This window comes from Choloepus didactylus, chromosome 8 (genome assembly GCF_015220235.1).
Source record: "Choloepus didactylus isolate mChoDid1 chromosome 8, mChoDid1.pri, whole genome shotgun sequence".
NCBI lineage: Eukaryota > Metazoa > Chordata > Mammalia > Pilosa > Megalonychidae > Choloepus > Choloepus didactylus.
Window position 1 is genome coordinate 10,457,785 of NC_051314.1, and position 15,427 is coordinate 10,473,211.

Below are 15,427 nucleotides of genomic sequence, written 5' to 3' on the forward strand. Positions count from 1 at the left end.
AATTTCCTGCTTCTGAGCTGTAAGAGTGCCCTCCAGAGCATTTTGCATCTGCTCCACCAGGTGGTCTCTTGGCATAAGAATTCTGGATGATGCATGCTGTATAAGTTTGGACCTCAAACCCACTCGAGGCACAGATTTTTCAGGGGATCCTTCTTTAGCCCTTCACTGCTTTATGCTCTACTGCAATAGACAAGCTTCCTTGTCATTTCCCTGTGCCAAGGGAAAGGTTTATTCCCTTTCATTGAGAGATCAGCCTTTAGAGGAGTCTGGGTTTGCAGAGGCTCACAGTTTCAACCTCCATCTCCCGTCAGCTGAAGTCTCCACGTGGATGCCAAAACCAAGGCTGCAGGTTACTGACTCTGATTATGCCCCCAACCTCCTCTCACCAGCTGTGGGGCCAAATCGTGTGATTCCCTCTCTGTCTTTTTCCCTTTTTGTTTCTAGCCCCCGGAGATGTCCCTTTCTTGCTTACTAACTCAGACATGCACTTACAATCATTTTGCAGGGGGAGCTCTACTTTATCATGCATCTCATGATTTTGTAGGGAAAGTTTTTTCACACTATCCTAGTCAGAGATTTTCTTGGAACTGAGTCCCCTTGATTGTGGAAGGCAGCTTAATTTGTTTTTATTTTGGTTCACTACTTGCAATTTTTAAAAATATCTGATACAATTACCATAGCATCATGCTCAAATCATACCCCCTGCCCCTCCCCACTAAGTCATTTCCAAGGTGGCCTCTATCTCTGATCCTTGCCTTGAGAAGGACTTTGGATTTGAAAGGGCTGCCTGCAACATGCAGAGGCCTGCCTGCTCATGAGCAGGATTCACCAGTGACCCTGCACCCAATCTGAATGCAATCCCCTTCCAGAGCCTTTGAGGACAGAACCTGCACCCTTTGTTTGGTATAGATCAGCTGTGGTTTTTGCCACATTAAACATGTTGGACAGTGTTCTATGCTGTTCCCATTTTGCAAAACCAGAATTCCAGGTTTTGCTACCCATTGATATGGTCTCCCTGTCAATGTTTTCTTTTTCAATAGGAAATCGTCATCTAGAATACTGATTTGTATTACTGCTATACAATAACCAGCCAGCAAAACTGTGGGGTCATAACTCTGGCCTTTTTTGGGCAAAGGAAGAGAGTGTAAGTGACCAAGTAAATTTCCCTCTCCACTGCAATAAATTGTTAGCCCTTGTGCACAGTTGCTGCTGGGCTTATTGCTCAGGATTATCAGTCAGGGATGCCAGGCCTGTCCCCTCCAAGGCCCTCTCCACTCTGCTGCCAAACCGATGTGAGGTGCCATTTGGCCAGGCCACGCCCCCATCAAACACCCGGCTCCAAAGGTTTCTTTGGGAGATGATGAAAATGTTTCAAAATTAGATTACGGTGATGGGTGCACAAATCTGTTAAATATACCAAAAACCAGTGAATTTTAAACTTTAAAATTAAAAAACCACTGAACTTTAAACTGGTAAACTTTATGGTATATAAATTATGTCTCAATAGAACTGGTTTCCTTAAGTACGTGTGAACCCTACGGGGAAAAAAATCTGCTTGGACACACGAGACCTGAGGCCACCGGGTCCCCTGCGTGAGCTTAACCTTTGACCACCCCTAACTTCTCACTGCTCCTCCCTTGCATCAAGCTGTGTCACGGCTGTGACTTTGCAGAAGCTGCCTCCCAGCTGACTCCTACGTAGCCTAAAAGGCTGAGCTCAAGCTTCGCCTTCTCCAAGAAGATTCCCGGACCCTCTGTGAGTCCCACAGTATCCTGGCTTAACTGCTCTTGAAACATGCAACTGCCAGTTCCTTTTTTTACATTTGTCTCCCTGGACTGTCTTATTCATCTCTGCATCTCTAGTACCTGACTCAGGGCCCGGCACCTCGAAGATGCCCAGTTGGTGTTTGTTAAACCCACCCCGGCTGCTTTTCTGGGCTCCTTCTTAAATATTAAGTATTTAGTTTCCATAGCCAATCAGCATGAAGTCAGTGCCAGCACATGTAGAAATGCGCGGTCAAAATCCCCTCCTTGCACTTCTCTTTAACTTTCGCTTAACCTCTCATTTAGCAATTAGTAATTTAGCCAGAACCACCTTCCTTGTCTTTCTGGAATGCTTCTCTACCAAGGCAAATTTCCCTTGCTGGGAAAAAATAGGGGACTGTGCGCACTAACTGCATGAAAGAAGGGGGAAAGGCCAATTAACATTCAGCTAAGAGAGAAAATGATTTCTCCTATCAGCAATAAAAACTGACAGCTCTATCAGAAAATGAGCCGGGGGAGCTGCAGAGCAGGGAACGACGGGGTGGGGGCGGGGAGGGGGTTGTGCGAGGCCTAATCACCCGAGATAAAGATGGCTGGGGGCAGAGACCAGAGCCAGTCATCCTTGCCTCCAAAGGGATGCCTCGGGGAGGTGGGACCCTGTTCCTCCACCTCGCCCCTCCGGTCTCATCCAGCTCCCCCCCCAGGCAAAAGACTAGTGCTGCTCTGGCTTTATACCCGAAACTTGGAGCTCTGACTCTCCTAACTGCCTCTCCCTGCGCACTCGTTTCCTCTGACCTTATCATAAAAGGAAGCCACGTGACGCCTCTTTATGGTTGCCGTGTGGTCTGGAGAGAAGAGGCTCACCGCACATGAATTCCAAGGGCTGCTGAAACTGCGGGGCCTTCTCGATCTCTCCATGTCAGGGATGTATAAACGCGCTGGGGGCAGGGCAGGGAAATCAAACTCCAACGTTATCCAACATACAAGTTTCTTCTGGGTGGCTACATAGCAAGGCGTCCTATAAATTAAAACTTATAAACCAGAGAGGATTTTATAGATCTCAAATCCTACAGCTTTTAATATCAGAGGAACTGCAGAGAAGAGGGACGGGGTGAAACACCCTCATTTTGCCTGGTAGGGAAGATATTTAGCTTTTAGAAAATATAGCTGTTAATCTTCTTTTTTAAATATAAGTAGATTTTGCTGTCAGAGGGGAGGCCAATGAGGCTCATACAGTAAGTGATGAGAAAGAGAACTCTGATGCCTAGGGAAAGAGAACTCTGGTTTGTGCCTAGTGGAAACCCAGAGAGGCAGTTTGGGGGTGTGTTTATATACAGTTCTGCACCACAGAACCCTCTCTAATATATGATAATGAAACATAAAGACATGAGCTCAGAGTCAGGGCCTGAGAACATTACCTCCTCCTGGAGGGATCTATGTGCTTGTCATGGGGTCACAGGAAACAGAAATCGTCTCACTGAGATGGTACAGGGGTTCTCATTTCTCCAGGCGGTTGTCCTCAGTGACATTAACGGGTGGGCGGTAGGGGGCCGGCAGCGGGGAGTAGAGAGAGGTCCAGACCCCGCATTGTTAGAGATGGCAGCTCTGGAGCTGTGGTTTTCCGGATCACTCCCAAATGCTTCTGAACTGGGATTTTTGATCAGGTTTCATGTCCAAAATGATCTCTCTCTCTCTCTTTCTCTGTCTCTCTTTTGAGTTCTCAGTTCAGTAGGTATCCCAAAAAACAAACTTAAGGCCTTTAAGCCCAAGAAGTGATTTGGGATAAAATCACAAATAAGTTTATGGTCGTTCATAGGTGCCATGTTCTTAATGGGTTATTAGAAGGTGCCTTTTAAGATACATAGCTAATTTTTTGAGTTGACACCAAAGAGGTGCTAGCTGCCATTACAAATAAGTCCCAAAATATCAATGGCTTAACCCAATAGACATGTGTTTCTCACCCCCATAACAGACCAGTGTGAGGGTTTTGAGTTGGTGGAAGGCTTTTCTCCACACAGGGATTCAGGGACCCACGTACCCTTCCATCTGCTGGCTCCATTATCCTCTTCATTGTCATTGCCTGCCTTAGTCAGTGGAAAGAGAGAGGGTGGAGAAAGATAACTACTTCTTAACTGCATTCACTTGGAAATGATGTACAGAACTACTACTCACATTCCACAGCAAGAACTAGTCACATTGCCTCAGCAGAGGCAATGACAACCCGGAAATGGAGTTCCTGGCTAGACACCTACTTCCTGGCCACACATCTATGAAGCTGAGGGAGGGGCATTCATTTTGATGGACAGCTGTCTTCATCTCCTCCAAATATCTCTTGGGGTCACTTTCAAATATGGCTCTCTACATAGAACTGAGAATGAAAATGTAATGTATCAAAATGTGTGGGATGCAGCTAAAGTAGAGCTAAAAGGCAAATATCTACTATTAAATGCTGACATTTGAAAAGAGGCAAGTCTCAATCAATAATGTAAGTTCCTAACTCAAGAAACTAGAAAAAGATGAAAAAAAAATAGACCCAAAGCAAGTGGAAGAAAGGAAATGATGAAATAAGAGATTGTGATCAATGGAATTAAAAACAGGAAAACAGTAGAGAAAATCAAAGAAACAAAAAAAGTTTCTTTGAAAAAAAATCAATAAAATGGATTAATCTCTAAAAATACTGACTAGGTGAAAAAAAAGGCACAAATCACCAATATCAGGACTCCTACTACAGATCCTGCTGCTATTAAAAGGATAATAAGGGAATTCTATGAATGAGTTTACACTCAGAAAGACAACATCTTAGAAGAAATGGACAAATTCCTCAAAAATCACAAACTACCAAAATTCAACCAAGGTGAAATAGGTGATTGGTATAGTCATATAACCATTAAGGAAACTGAATTCCTAATTAAAACTCCCCCATGAAAGAACTCTCCATGTCCAGATGGTTTGAATGGAGAATTCAACCAAACATTTCATGAAGAATGAAGACCAATTTTATGCAATCTCTTCCAGAAAACAGAAGAGAACTCATTTTATGAGGCCAGTATTACCAATACCAAGCCAAAGACAGTAGAAAGCAAGAAAATTGTAGATCAATATCTCATACAAATTTAGATGCAAAAATCCTCAACAAAATGTTAACAAATCCAATCCAGCAATGTCCAAAATCAATTATACACCACTATCAAATGGAATTTATTTAACCTATGAAAGACTGGTTCATATTCAAAAATCAATTAATGTGAGGTGGAGCAAGATGGCAGCATAGGGAGGTGTGGAATTTAGTTAGTCCTCTAGAGCAACTGGTAAATAGCCAGAAGCAACTAGTAAATAGTCTGGAACAACAGTTATGGGACATCCGTGACTGCTCACACATCATACACTAGCCTGGAATGGGAGAAACAGCTGAGACTGCAGCACAGAACAGTAAGTAAATCTCCCCAAAGTGCAGCGCTGGTGCCCCTCCCCCACCAGCATGGCAGGCTGAGTTGGAACACTCCCCTGTGGAAAAAAGAAGCAGTCTAGTAGGAGCAAGGAAAAGTAACTCAGCCAAACTCCAATTGCAGTTTCAATTAACAAATGTGGACTTCTGAATAAAAGCTGTGAGCACAGATAAACTTGTAGCAAGCAGGAAAGGAAACTTAAGTCTTTCCTGGCTGAGAGGAGGTGGGACTGATGGAATAAATAAATAAATAAACAAATAAATAAATAATAAATAACAAAAACAGAGGCTTTTGGAGATGGCTGAGCTCAGAATACTGGAAAATGTCCCAAGAATGGGGGCACATAAAACTGGGTACCAACTCTGGTCAACCAGTGAAACTGGGAGGCTGGGAACTGGCTCTGAAAAGGGAATTTCTTTCTTTTTTTCCTCTCAGTCTAAGTAGCTCATTAGAGAAAGCCTTAGGCATTTTCAATTGTCAGCCGTGACCCAGGCAAGGGTAGAGTTAAGAGAGTTAGAAAGACAAAGGAAGAAGTCAAGTATAGGAGATAATGCTCTAAGCTTGATGAGACTATGTGCAGATTTCTCAGTAGAAACCATGAAGGTGAGAAGGCAGTGTTATGATATATTTAAGGTACTGAAAGAGAAAAACAGCCAATCAAGAATTCTATATCTGACAAAACTGTCCTTCAAAAATGAGGGACAGTTTAAAACATTTGCAGACAAAGGGACACTGAGAGGGTTTGTGAACAAGGTACCTGCTCTACAAGAAATACTAAAAGGAGCACTGCAGGCAGACAGGAAAAGACAGGAAAGAGAGATTTGGAGAAGAGTATAGAAATGAAGACTATCAGGAAGGGGGGGGCAGGGGGAGAGAGAGAATAAAAATAAAATAAGATATGACATATAAAATCCAAAAGAGAAAACGGTAGACAGTAGGCAACACACTGACTGAAATTAGCCAGAAACAAAAGGACAAATACTATGTGGTCTCACTAATATGAACTAACATTAATGAGTGAACCTTGAAAGTTAAAGTTGAGAACACAGATTATCAGGAGATAGAAAGAAGGTAGAGATCAGGCAACTGATGCTGAAGGACTACAGAATGCTCAACAGGATTAATTGTATAGATCCAGAAAATAGGTAGCACAAAATTGTATGATGGTAGCACAATATTGTAAGTACTATGAACAAAAATGAGCATGAGTATGGGTGAAAGAGGAAGGCTAGGAGCATGTATGATATCAGAAAGAAAGAGGATAAAGACTGGGACTGTGTAACTTAGTGAAACCTAGAGTGGTCAATGATGGTGATTAAGTGTACTAATATAAGAATGTTTTTACATGAGGGAGAACAACTGAATGTCAGCATTGCAAGGTGTCGAAAACTGGATGATATAGGGGAAAAATACAATCAATGCAAACTACAGTCTATAGTTAATGGTAACATTGTAAGATGCTTCCATTAATTGTAACAAAGGCAGTATACCAAAGCTAAATGTCTATGAGAGGGGGATATAAGGGCATGGTATGGGATTCTTGGTTGTGGTGTTGTATGACGTTTTTATTGTATTTTACTTTATTTTCTTCTATCTTTTTTTTTTATTCTTCGTTTTTTTTCTCCTCTTCCTCTTTCGTTGTGGAAGAAATGGAAATGTCCTCACATAGATTGTGGTGGTAAATGCATAACTATGTGATTATACCGGGAATCATTGCTTACTTAGGATGGATTGTATGGTGTATGAATAAAACTGTTTAAAACATAAACAGAGGGATAAAAGTGCTGAACAAAATGTGGAAAGAAGATGTACCTGTTCCTGTTGGTGGGGAAGTAGAATGGTGTAGCCCATGTGGAGGGCAGTGTGGTGGTTCCACAGGAAGCTAAGTTTGGGGTCGCCATATGGTCCTGCAACCCTGTTATTGTTGTATACTTGGAGGAATTGAGAGCAGGGACACAAGTGGACATTTGCACACTGGTGTTTGTGGCAGCAATATTTACGATTTGCAATGGATGGAGGTAGCCAAAGAGTACATCGACTGATCAACCAAATGGAGAACTGTGGAGTATACATACAATGGAATACTGAATGGTGGCAAGAAGGAATGAAGTTGTGAGATATGCAACTAGGTGAATGGACCTTGAGTGAAACAAGCCAGAAATGAAAAGACAAACATTATAATGCCTTACCAATATGGGCTAACAATAACATGCAAACTCTGAGAATTGAATCTGGGAGCATGTACTATCAGAGGAAGGCTTATGTAAAGGTCCCTAGATTGTAAACTCTTACAGTGTCACATCTGTTCATAAGTTGTAACAATTATCTCTAAATTCAGAGATGCTGAGCTGTTTGTGTGTGACCTGGTCGGTCCCTGGAGTTTTTGGTGTCTATGTGGTGCCTGAGACTCAGAGCCAGAGTTAGGCAGCTGTGAGTGTTGGCATTGCCCCATGCAGCAACTGTTAAAGAGGCTAAAAAGGAGATCGAACTTTGATTGGAGATATGAAGGAAATGGACTCAGTTGAGATTGGGGTAGATCAAACTAAGGGTGGAGGATGATATTAATGTCTTTTAAAACTTTGGCTTCTGTGTGGGGCTAAAGGAAGAGATATTTATTTGGTGTAAAATCTGTATGTCCTGTAACACAGTATGTAATTTAAGTTGAATGGTCAGTTTACTCAAATATCGTAATTACATAGAACCTTGAATAGAGAGTGAGATCTGGTTGGTTTGTACAGGTTAGTGTGAAGCCCTGATACTTCCCAGAGTAATTTGGGCAGAGAATAGAAAGTATTTGAAAAGTCCCCTTGAGGGACTCAGGAAAAATGTGGAAATATTAAACTTCACCAACTGGGGAAGTCCTTATATTCTCGCAAGCACTGGGGACTACCAGTTCAGCAGGCCAAGCCCTTGATCTTGGGACTTGCCTTTATGAGGCTTGTTACTGCAAAGGAGAGGCTAAACCTACTTATATTTGTGCCTGAGAATCACCCCCAGAGAACCTCGTTTGTTGCTCAGATGTAGCCTCTTTTTCTAAGCTAACTCAGCAGGTAAATTCACTGCCTCCCGCCCCGCCCCCCACGTGTATTTTTCATCTCACACATTGTGGTTTTCATCTCTAGAAATTTGACTTGGGTCTTTTAAAATATCTTCAATGCATCTACTAAAAAAATTTGATATTTGTGTAACAGTTATTTTAGCTGTTTTAATATTCCTGTCTGCTAACTGGAACATCTGTGTCAGTTCTCAGTTGACTTTTTTAAAACTTTTGATTTTAAAATACTTTCAAACTTATGGGACAGTTAAAAAAATAATACAAATCACATACAGAGAACTCCAACCCACCTCTATCCCCAGATAGAGCCGCATTTGCTTTATCATTCTATCTATCTATTTACCAATCCATCTATATATCATTCCATCTATCAATACATTTATCTATCTGTCTATTTTTATCAATCCGTTTTCTGAATACCTGAGTGTTGGTTGTATACATCATGCTCCTTGAACACTTTATGCTGCCATGTTCATCGTGGTTATCAAGTTCAAGAAATTTAACATTGATATAATTTTTTTTTTCATATGTCCTACCAATGTCCTTCTGAGCCATTTCTCCTCCCTTGCTAGATCTCACTCAGGATCATGTGTTGATTGCATTTAATTGTCATCATCTCTTTAGTTGCTCTTTCTTCTTCCTCTTCTTTTTAACTGTGGGAATATATATACAACAAAAGCTTTCCCATCTCAACCACTCAGTCCTGGTTGCAGGCTCACCATCCTAGAACTTGCCCCCGTGGGCTGAAGGCAGCTCACAGCGTTCTCCTACAGGACGCTGTAGGAGAGCGGTCAGCCCTGGCTGCTGGGGGGAGGGCTTGCTGGCTGTAGGGCACAGAGTGCGGGGCCTGGACTGTGAGGAGGGGGACCAGCCTGGTCAGGGCTGCTCTGCGGCCACAATCAGAGCTCCATGACCGACCAGAATCAGAGCGCCACTGCGGTCAGGACGCGAACCCTGGCCTGGTGTGGGTGTGGCCCCTCTGCTGTCAGAAGTTCCCTCTACTGTTATGTGCAGCGTGGCATGGAAGTAAATATAATGTTTCATGACAAAGAAAGTAAAACACTATATAATGACAAAGAAAGTAAAATACTATATAATGAGGATTTACCAAAAAAAAAAAAAAGTCATATTTTGTCCATCACAGTCTATTCCTAATTATTGGGATTTGATCTTCTGGTCTGGGGAGCAGGGACCCCTTTTCGGGGCTGTTTTGAACTATCTCTTCCTGATTTCTCCGCTCTTTAAACTTCCTAACATTAGTGGAAACAAGAGGGAAGGAAATGAAACAACCGTTTTGTGTTCTTTTATTGCTTCCTGAGTGAAAGTGCACGGTCAGAGAAGCTGTAGCGAGGAGCTGGGATTTGCCCCTCAGTCGGTTGAGCCTGTCACCTGGGGCTGAGCTCTGCTTCCCCACCGACCTCTCAGTGAAGCAACCTTAGAAGTCATCAGAAACCAATGGAGACCTAAAATCCCACTCCTGGGCACTTACCCAGGAGAAATGAAAACCTATGTTCACACAAAAACTGGTGTGGGAATGAATGTTCATAGCTGTTTTATACGTAACCACCTCAAACCCAAAACAACCCGCATGTCCTTCAACTGGTTAATGGATAAACAAACCACTCTGTCCATACGATGGAAGCCAGCCACCTATAAAAAGAAATCACATGCAGATTCATGAACAACATGGGTGAGCCTCAAAAGCATTATGCTGAGAGAAAGCATCTGGACACGAAAGGCTACATTCTGTAGGTTGTATTTCTACAACATTCTGGAAGAAACAAAAGGACAACACACCCGGGGTTAGAGGGTAGGTGGTGGGGGACAAAAGCTGGAGGGGAATGTGGGGCAGTGACGCATCCTGCTGTATCTTGAGTAACATGGTGATTACATGATGTGAAGCACCAGTCAAAACCCAGAGAACTGTACACCAGAAGAGTGAACTTTACTGTATATAAAATTTTTAAATAAATAGTTTCAGAGGAAGAAGGACGTTTTAAAACAAATCCAATTCTATCCTTCTGGATTTGCATCAGGGAAGGGAGGTAAGGAGTGCTCCACGAGCACCATTTGGTGAGTAGCTGGTGTGTGACTATCTCGTTTAATCTGATTTTTCAAGGGCAGATGATCCCTTCTTTACAGATGAAGAAACTGAGGCTCAGAGAGGTGAAGTCATTACCTCCAAGTGAAAAGGAACACAGACGGTGGAGCAGGGATTTGAACTGGGTCATACGCTTCAAAGGGCATCAAAGGGTTATTATGGGTGAGTGGTAAGTGCCTGTAGCCCCCTGCTGTCCTCTGCCCACTACCCTGTCCCCACCAGGTCTCCTCTGCCCAGGACTCCGAAGTCGTCGTGCCCCTCCACCCCACCCATCCCACCCTTTCGTCCTGGCCCTGCCTCCAGGGCACACGTGGGGAGCGGGCTCATCCCCCTTCTCCACTGCAGGAGGCTGGCCGCGTGGTCGCTGCACTGCGGGGACCCCTTTAGTGAAAACAGAGGCTCCAGGCCCCGCCCCGTGACTTCTCGCTGGAATTTTAGGCTTCATCACACGTTTAATGCTTACTTTTAAAAATCCTTATATTCGATGTTTCTAATAAATAACATTTAATATCTATTCATGATAGTTCAAAATAAACAGTGCTAAATTCTTAACACAAGGGCTTTATATTTTTAAAAAAAGAGCAGAAAAATATCCCCTCCAGGAAACTCCACACTTCGGGCATTTCCCTGAATCCAGCCCCTGCTCCTGGCGCATCTAGAACTGTCTGCCTTGTTGATCTTCGACCCAAGACCTTTGGTGGAGCAGGAATGATGAAGTTGGTTCAAAATCTTTTGGTGGGAAACCGCCCTGGCCCTTCCTCTCCCCGCTCACCCACCCATCCCCCAGCCGCCCAGCCCCCCAACCCTGGTCTACGGCAGTGGCGAGGGGGTAGGGGTGGGGGCAGGGGGTGGTGAGTTGCTGGAGGTGAGCTGCGGTCTCCACTTAGCAGCAGAGAATCCTAATAGACCCCACCGCGTCTCCCCACCCTCCTTCTCCCAGCTCTGGTGAAAGGAGTTGTCTGAGAGAAGTGGGAGGGAGGTGATGGTGGGTTTAGAAAAGCAGCTGACAAAACACGTCGTTTTATGATTGGGGTGGTTCTGCCCAGGTGCCACCTGCTAAGCCTCCTTTCCCCACCCCTCAGCCCCAATTACAGCCTTCTGCGTTCCCTGGGGACCCTTCCCCTCCCGGGCCAATTAGCTGAGAGTGTCGTCCCCTCCCCCAGCTCCTCTGGCCTCTCCCCGCTGGCCAGTCCCTTCTCCTTTCCCATTGCAAGTGACTCTGGCAAGGGGACGGAGCCAGGCCCATGGGGACAGCCAGGCGAGGAAGGGGCTAGCAGGGGGCAGGGCGGCCCCCCAATGTCAGGTTCAGGGCCGCATCGACTTACTGCCAGCAGGCAATATATATATATCCACATTTTGGGAAAATGGATGAAAAGCTGAATCAAACAGACGTTTGATGCCAGGATGAGGGAGCTGGAGCCTGCATGATTGAGTTGCAGGCAAAGTGTGGGCTGGAGTTCCCGACAGCTGGAGGAGGAGTCTTCAGTCATCCCTGGAGCCTGAAAGGGAGAATAGAACAAGGCCTCTCTGTTTCTCCTTCGAGGGGAGCTGGCTGCTGACTTGGCCCCAGGCAGAGGGTCCGGCGTGTGCAGGGGCAGCTCCCAGCCACAGCGACCGGGATGCTGGGAGCCCGGCTCACTGGAAGAGCTCAGCCCAGTCTGGGGGTAGAGCTCAGAATCCTGATTCAGAACCATCACTCTTCCCCCTGCCTCTGCAGATGTGTGGGCTCCCCAACTCCGACTTCTGGGCCACCCCAGGATTCCAGAGAAGCTGGAGGCTTTATTTGGAAAAATAGATGATCCCTTACACATCGGTGTCCTCTCACAGTTCCCAAAGTCCCTTCATGCCCCTCCTCAGCGGTTCCCTCCTGACTGATGGGAAAGCTGAGGCTATCGCCCAGGGCAGAGCCGGGCTTTGAACACAGATCTCTCACTTCCAAGACCAGACTATAAGGCAGGGACCACCGCACCTGGAAGGGCCCTTTTGAAGACTGCTGCATCCATTTGGGGAGCTTTCCCTGGAACAGCCTAGGGGTGATCCCCAGACTTGTCTGCTTGGACGTATCTGCTGAGTCAGTGCCATTCCACCGATGCTTTTTATATTTAATCGCAATGTGTGCACGTGATCATGTTTTTGTTACGTTTGCAAAAGTAATATATTTAACCTCAATTCGCTGAGTCCCTTTCTGCTCTGACCCCCTCCTTCTTACTTCCCCTCTGGTTGGGTGGTTGGACTGGCCATGAACATTTGGCAGGAGGTCAAGTTGACTTTGGCATTATGGAATATTTTATGTGGTTCACACTATGTCCCTGGGTATGTCAGTTCCTGCCAGCTGGACACCCGAGGGGGCGAGCAAAGGAAGGAGAGCGAATCCAATGACACACTGGAAAGAGATTTAAAGTTCTGGCTGATTGACATGAAATCCTGACATCAAAGAAGAAAACAGAAAGCTCCTAACAGGCCCCGGCGAAGAAACTGTCCAGGGCCAGCCCGGTAATGAGTGTCCTCCATTCAAGGAGCATTTAAGATTCGTCCCTACGTGAGAAAACTCGATGTGCCCAGAATTTCTACAGCTCATAGATGAAAGAAACTCGAGAGAAGTTTTTATTCATTCTACAGAATTTGGCATTACAAAATCCTTGTCATGAGAAGAGGTGATCAAAGTATACAGGTGGTCAGGTGGTCCATAAAAATACTCTGCTTCTTTTCTGAATGGCCTGATGTTTGTGGTATTTGTCAAATTTTTAGAAATCTGTAAACTATGATTTCTGTTCTCATTAGAATGGGGAGTAAATATCCACAGTTATACCGAATTTTGGTTCTGTAATAGTGTTTCGTTTTCCCCTAAACTGTGTAAGCCTCTTCCCCCACAAACCTAGCTGAGCCCCAGTGACTGTAAACAGGTGGTTTTTAGAGAGGAGTCAGGCTTGGGAGCCGGGCCAGCCTGGGTGCAAATCCTGCTCTGTCCCGCCCCCACACTGGGTCCTGGCGACTCCCTGCTCTGGGCTTTGGTTCCTTCCCCGTAAAATGGGGATAATTGCATCCCTCGCATGGTGGCTGTGAGACTGGTTGTGTAAGGTGCCTGGACATCACCTTGGCCCTTAGCAGACTGCTCTTTGTCCCTTCCCCGTCTCTTCCTGATGCACAGCACAAACACAGTTTGAGGGCCCACTGCAGGCCCCACTAAGGGAGAGGGTCTTCTCCTTGCCTAAATCCTGAGCCTCCCCCCAGGCGGTGGGTCCCAGGCCCCAGAATGTCTTTTTGTAAATTAAAAGGACTATTGTGCAATCTGAGCCAATGATGCAAGAGATTGGGGTAGGGATGGGGCAAAGGGGAAGGGGGCAGCTTCCAAAATGGAAGAAGAGGGCCGTGCAATGTGGGAAATGCTCAGCAAACATTGATCAAGGCCAGGGGTTCCTCACGAAGAAGACTCAGCTGGGGGCAGGACACCCACACCCCCGGGGAAGGAAAGGCCTCCTGGGGTGCCAAGGGCCGCAGCAGAAGTTTCGCCCACAGCAGGGTCAACCCCACCCCCGGCATGGAGACTGCGATAGGAGCTGGGGACACTCAGGGGGCGTCTGTCCAGGACCAGGGAGGGGGCCCCAATGGCCTCTGTCCCGGCCACGCCCCACCTGGTCACCAGAGATGCAGGAGGGCGGGGGGTGGGGGGGAGCCTTCCCTGGGGAAAGGTCTGGAAGCCGCATTGGAGGACCCACAGGGCCAGGGAGGCCTCAGCCTGCAGACCAGAGGCTCGGGGCTGTCCTGCCGGACAAGGACTGACCTGCTCGTGAAACTGGGGAGCAAGGCCTGGGGGCGGCGCTCCAGGGGAAGAGTTCCAGCTCAGAGGAAGCTGCGCACCAGGGGCCCCAAGGGCCAGGCAGCTGGGTGAGGCTGAGAGCTTCCTGTCCCGGTGCAAACAGGCAGGAAGGAGTGGGGGCGGGGAGGGGGAAGAGAGGGAGGAGGCAGGGGAGAGCCCCAGGCCTGAGGTGGGGGCCCTGAGGGGAGGGGGTGGCCTGGGAAAGCCCTCCTCTGGGACCCAGCCCACCAAACCTATATGCACAACCCTTTCCCCGCCCTGGGGCCCCTCCCCTTTACTTCCTGACGCCCTCAGCTCCAGCCCCCTTCAGCCTCATCCCCGGTTCACCCTCTCTCCCCTCCACCCCCCATCTCCCCCCTCCACCTCCCAACCCTCCCCCACCCCCCAATCCCACTGCCCTTCTGCCTGTCCCCATAGCTCAGCTGTGGCCTGTTGTCCCTGTGCCCCCTGGGGTGGGGGGTGATGTCTGTGAACCAGGAGGCTGCGAGCTGCACCCAGGGGAAGTGAAAAAGAGGGGAGCCTGCCTTACTTTCCCCTGTGTTCTCAATGCTAAGCACCCAGGGCACCATGTAAACAGCCATGGGTGGAACTGAGGGGAGAGCTCCTTCCTGAGGCCAACTTCCCCATTGCTCCACAATTGGACTGTCAGCCAATCCTTTCCTACTTAGGGCTGAATTCTACGATTCTGACATCCACTTTCTACAAGTTTGTAACCAGAGTCGTATTTACCTATCACTGATTTGGTTAGAATCCCATGCAGTGCCCTTTTTTCCCCTGTATTAAGGGGACTCCTTACTATGGGGACTGACACATGCCACGGGATCTCCTGTACCAGTCCCCATTCATTCATTAATTCATTCGAGACATGCATATGCTTGGGCCTGAGCACCTGAGAAGATGGAGATGCCATCGCGGGGGACGGGGGAGGCAGCTGCAGCAGGTAGAGCAGGCGGGAGCCAGGAGAAGGGGCTGCAGAGGCTCACGAGCTGATGGGGGTGCAGACACCCCCAAAGTTTAACACCCAGCAAAGCAGTGCTTGTGATTCAATTCCCAGCTCTGCCCTCAATGGCTGTGTGATCTTAGAAAAGTGACTTCACTTCTCTGAGTGCCTTTGGGGCAGTTTCTGCAAGAGGGGAACAAAATAGAACCTGCCTCTGGGTGGCTGAGAGGACAGGTGCAAGCAAAGCACATGGTGCAGGACTTTTTTCCTCTCGCACTCTCATTTACCCTCAATCCCCCCCACAC

General features: G+C 46.7%; 2 long non-coding RNA genes across 2 annotated transcripts; one reads left to right on the forward strand and one right to left on the reverse strand.

Annotated features, from left to right (window-relative positions):
- The first annotated feature begins 1,645 nt into the window (after positions 1 to 1,645).
- LOC119543378 lies at positions 1,646 to 10,902 on the forward strand. Its single transcript, XR_005218568.1, has 3 exons — positions 1,646 to 1,755; positions 10,384 to 10,534; positions 10,711 to 10,902. It is a non-coding gene; the product is annotated as an uncharacterized LOC119543378 (long non-coding RNA).
- On the reverse strand, positions 10,798 to 14,268 carry LOC119543376. The gene is made up of 3 exons (XR_005218566.1): positions 14,147 to 14,268; positions 11,691 to 11,864; positions 10,798 to 11,057 (listed from the first exon to the last, which is right to left on the reverse strand). It is a non-coding gene; the product is annotated as an uncharacterized LOC119543376 (long non-coding RNA).
- Positions 14,269 to 15,427: the final 1,159 nt, after the last annotated feature.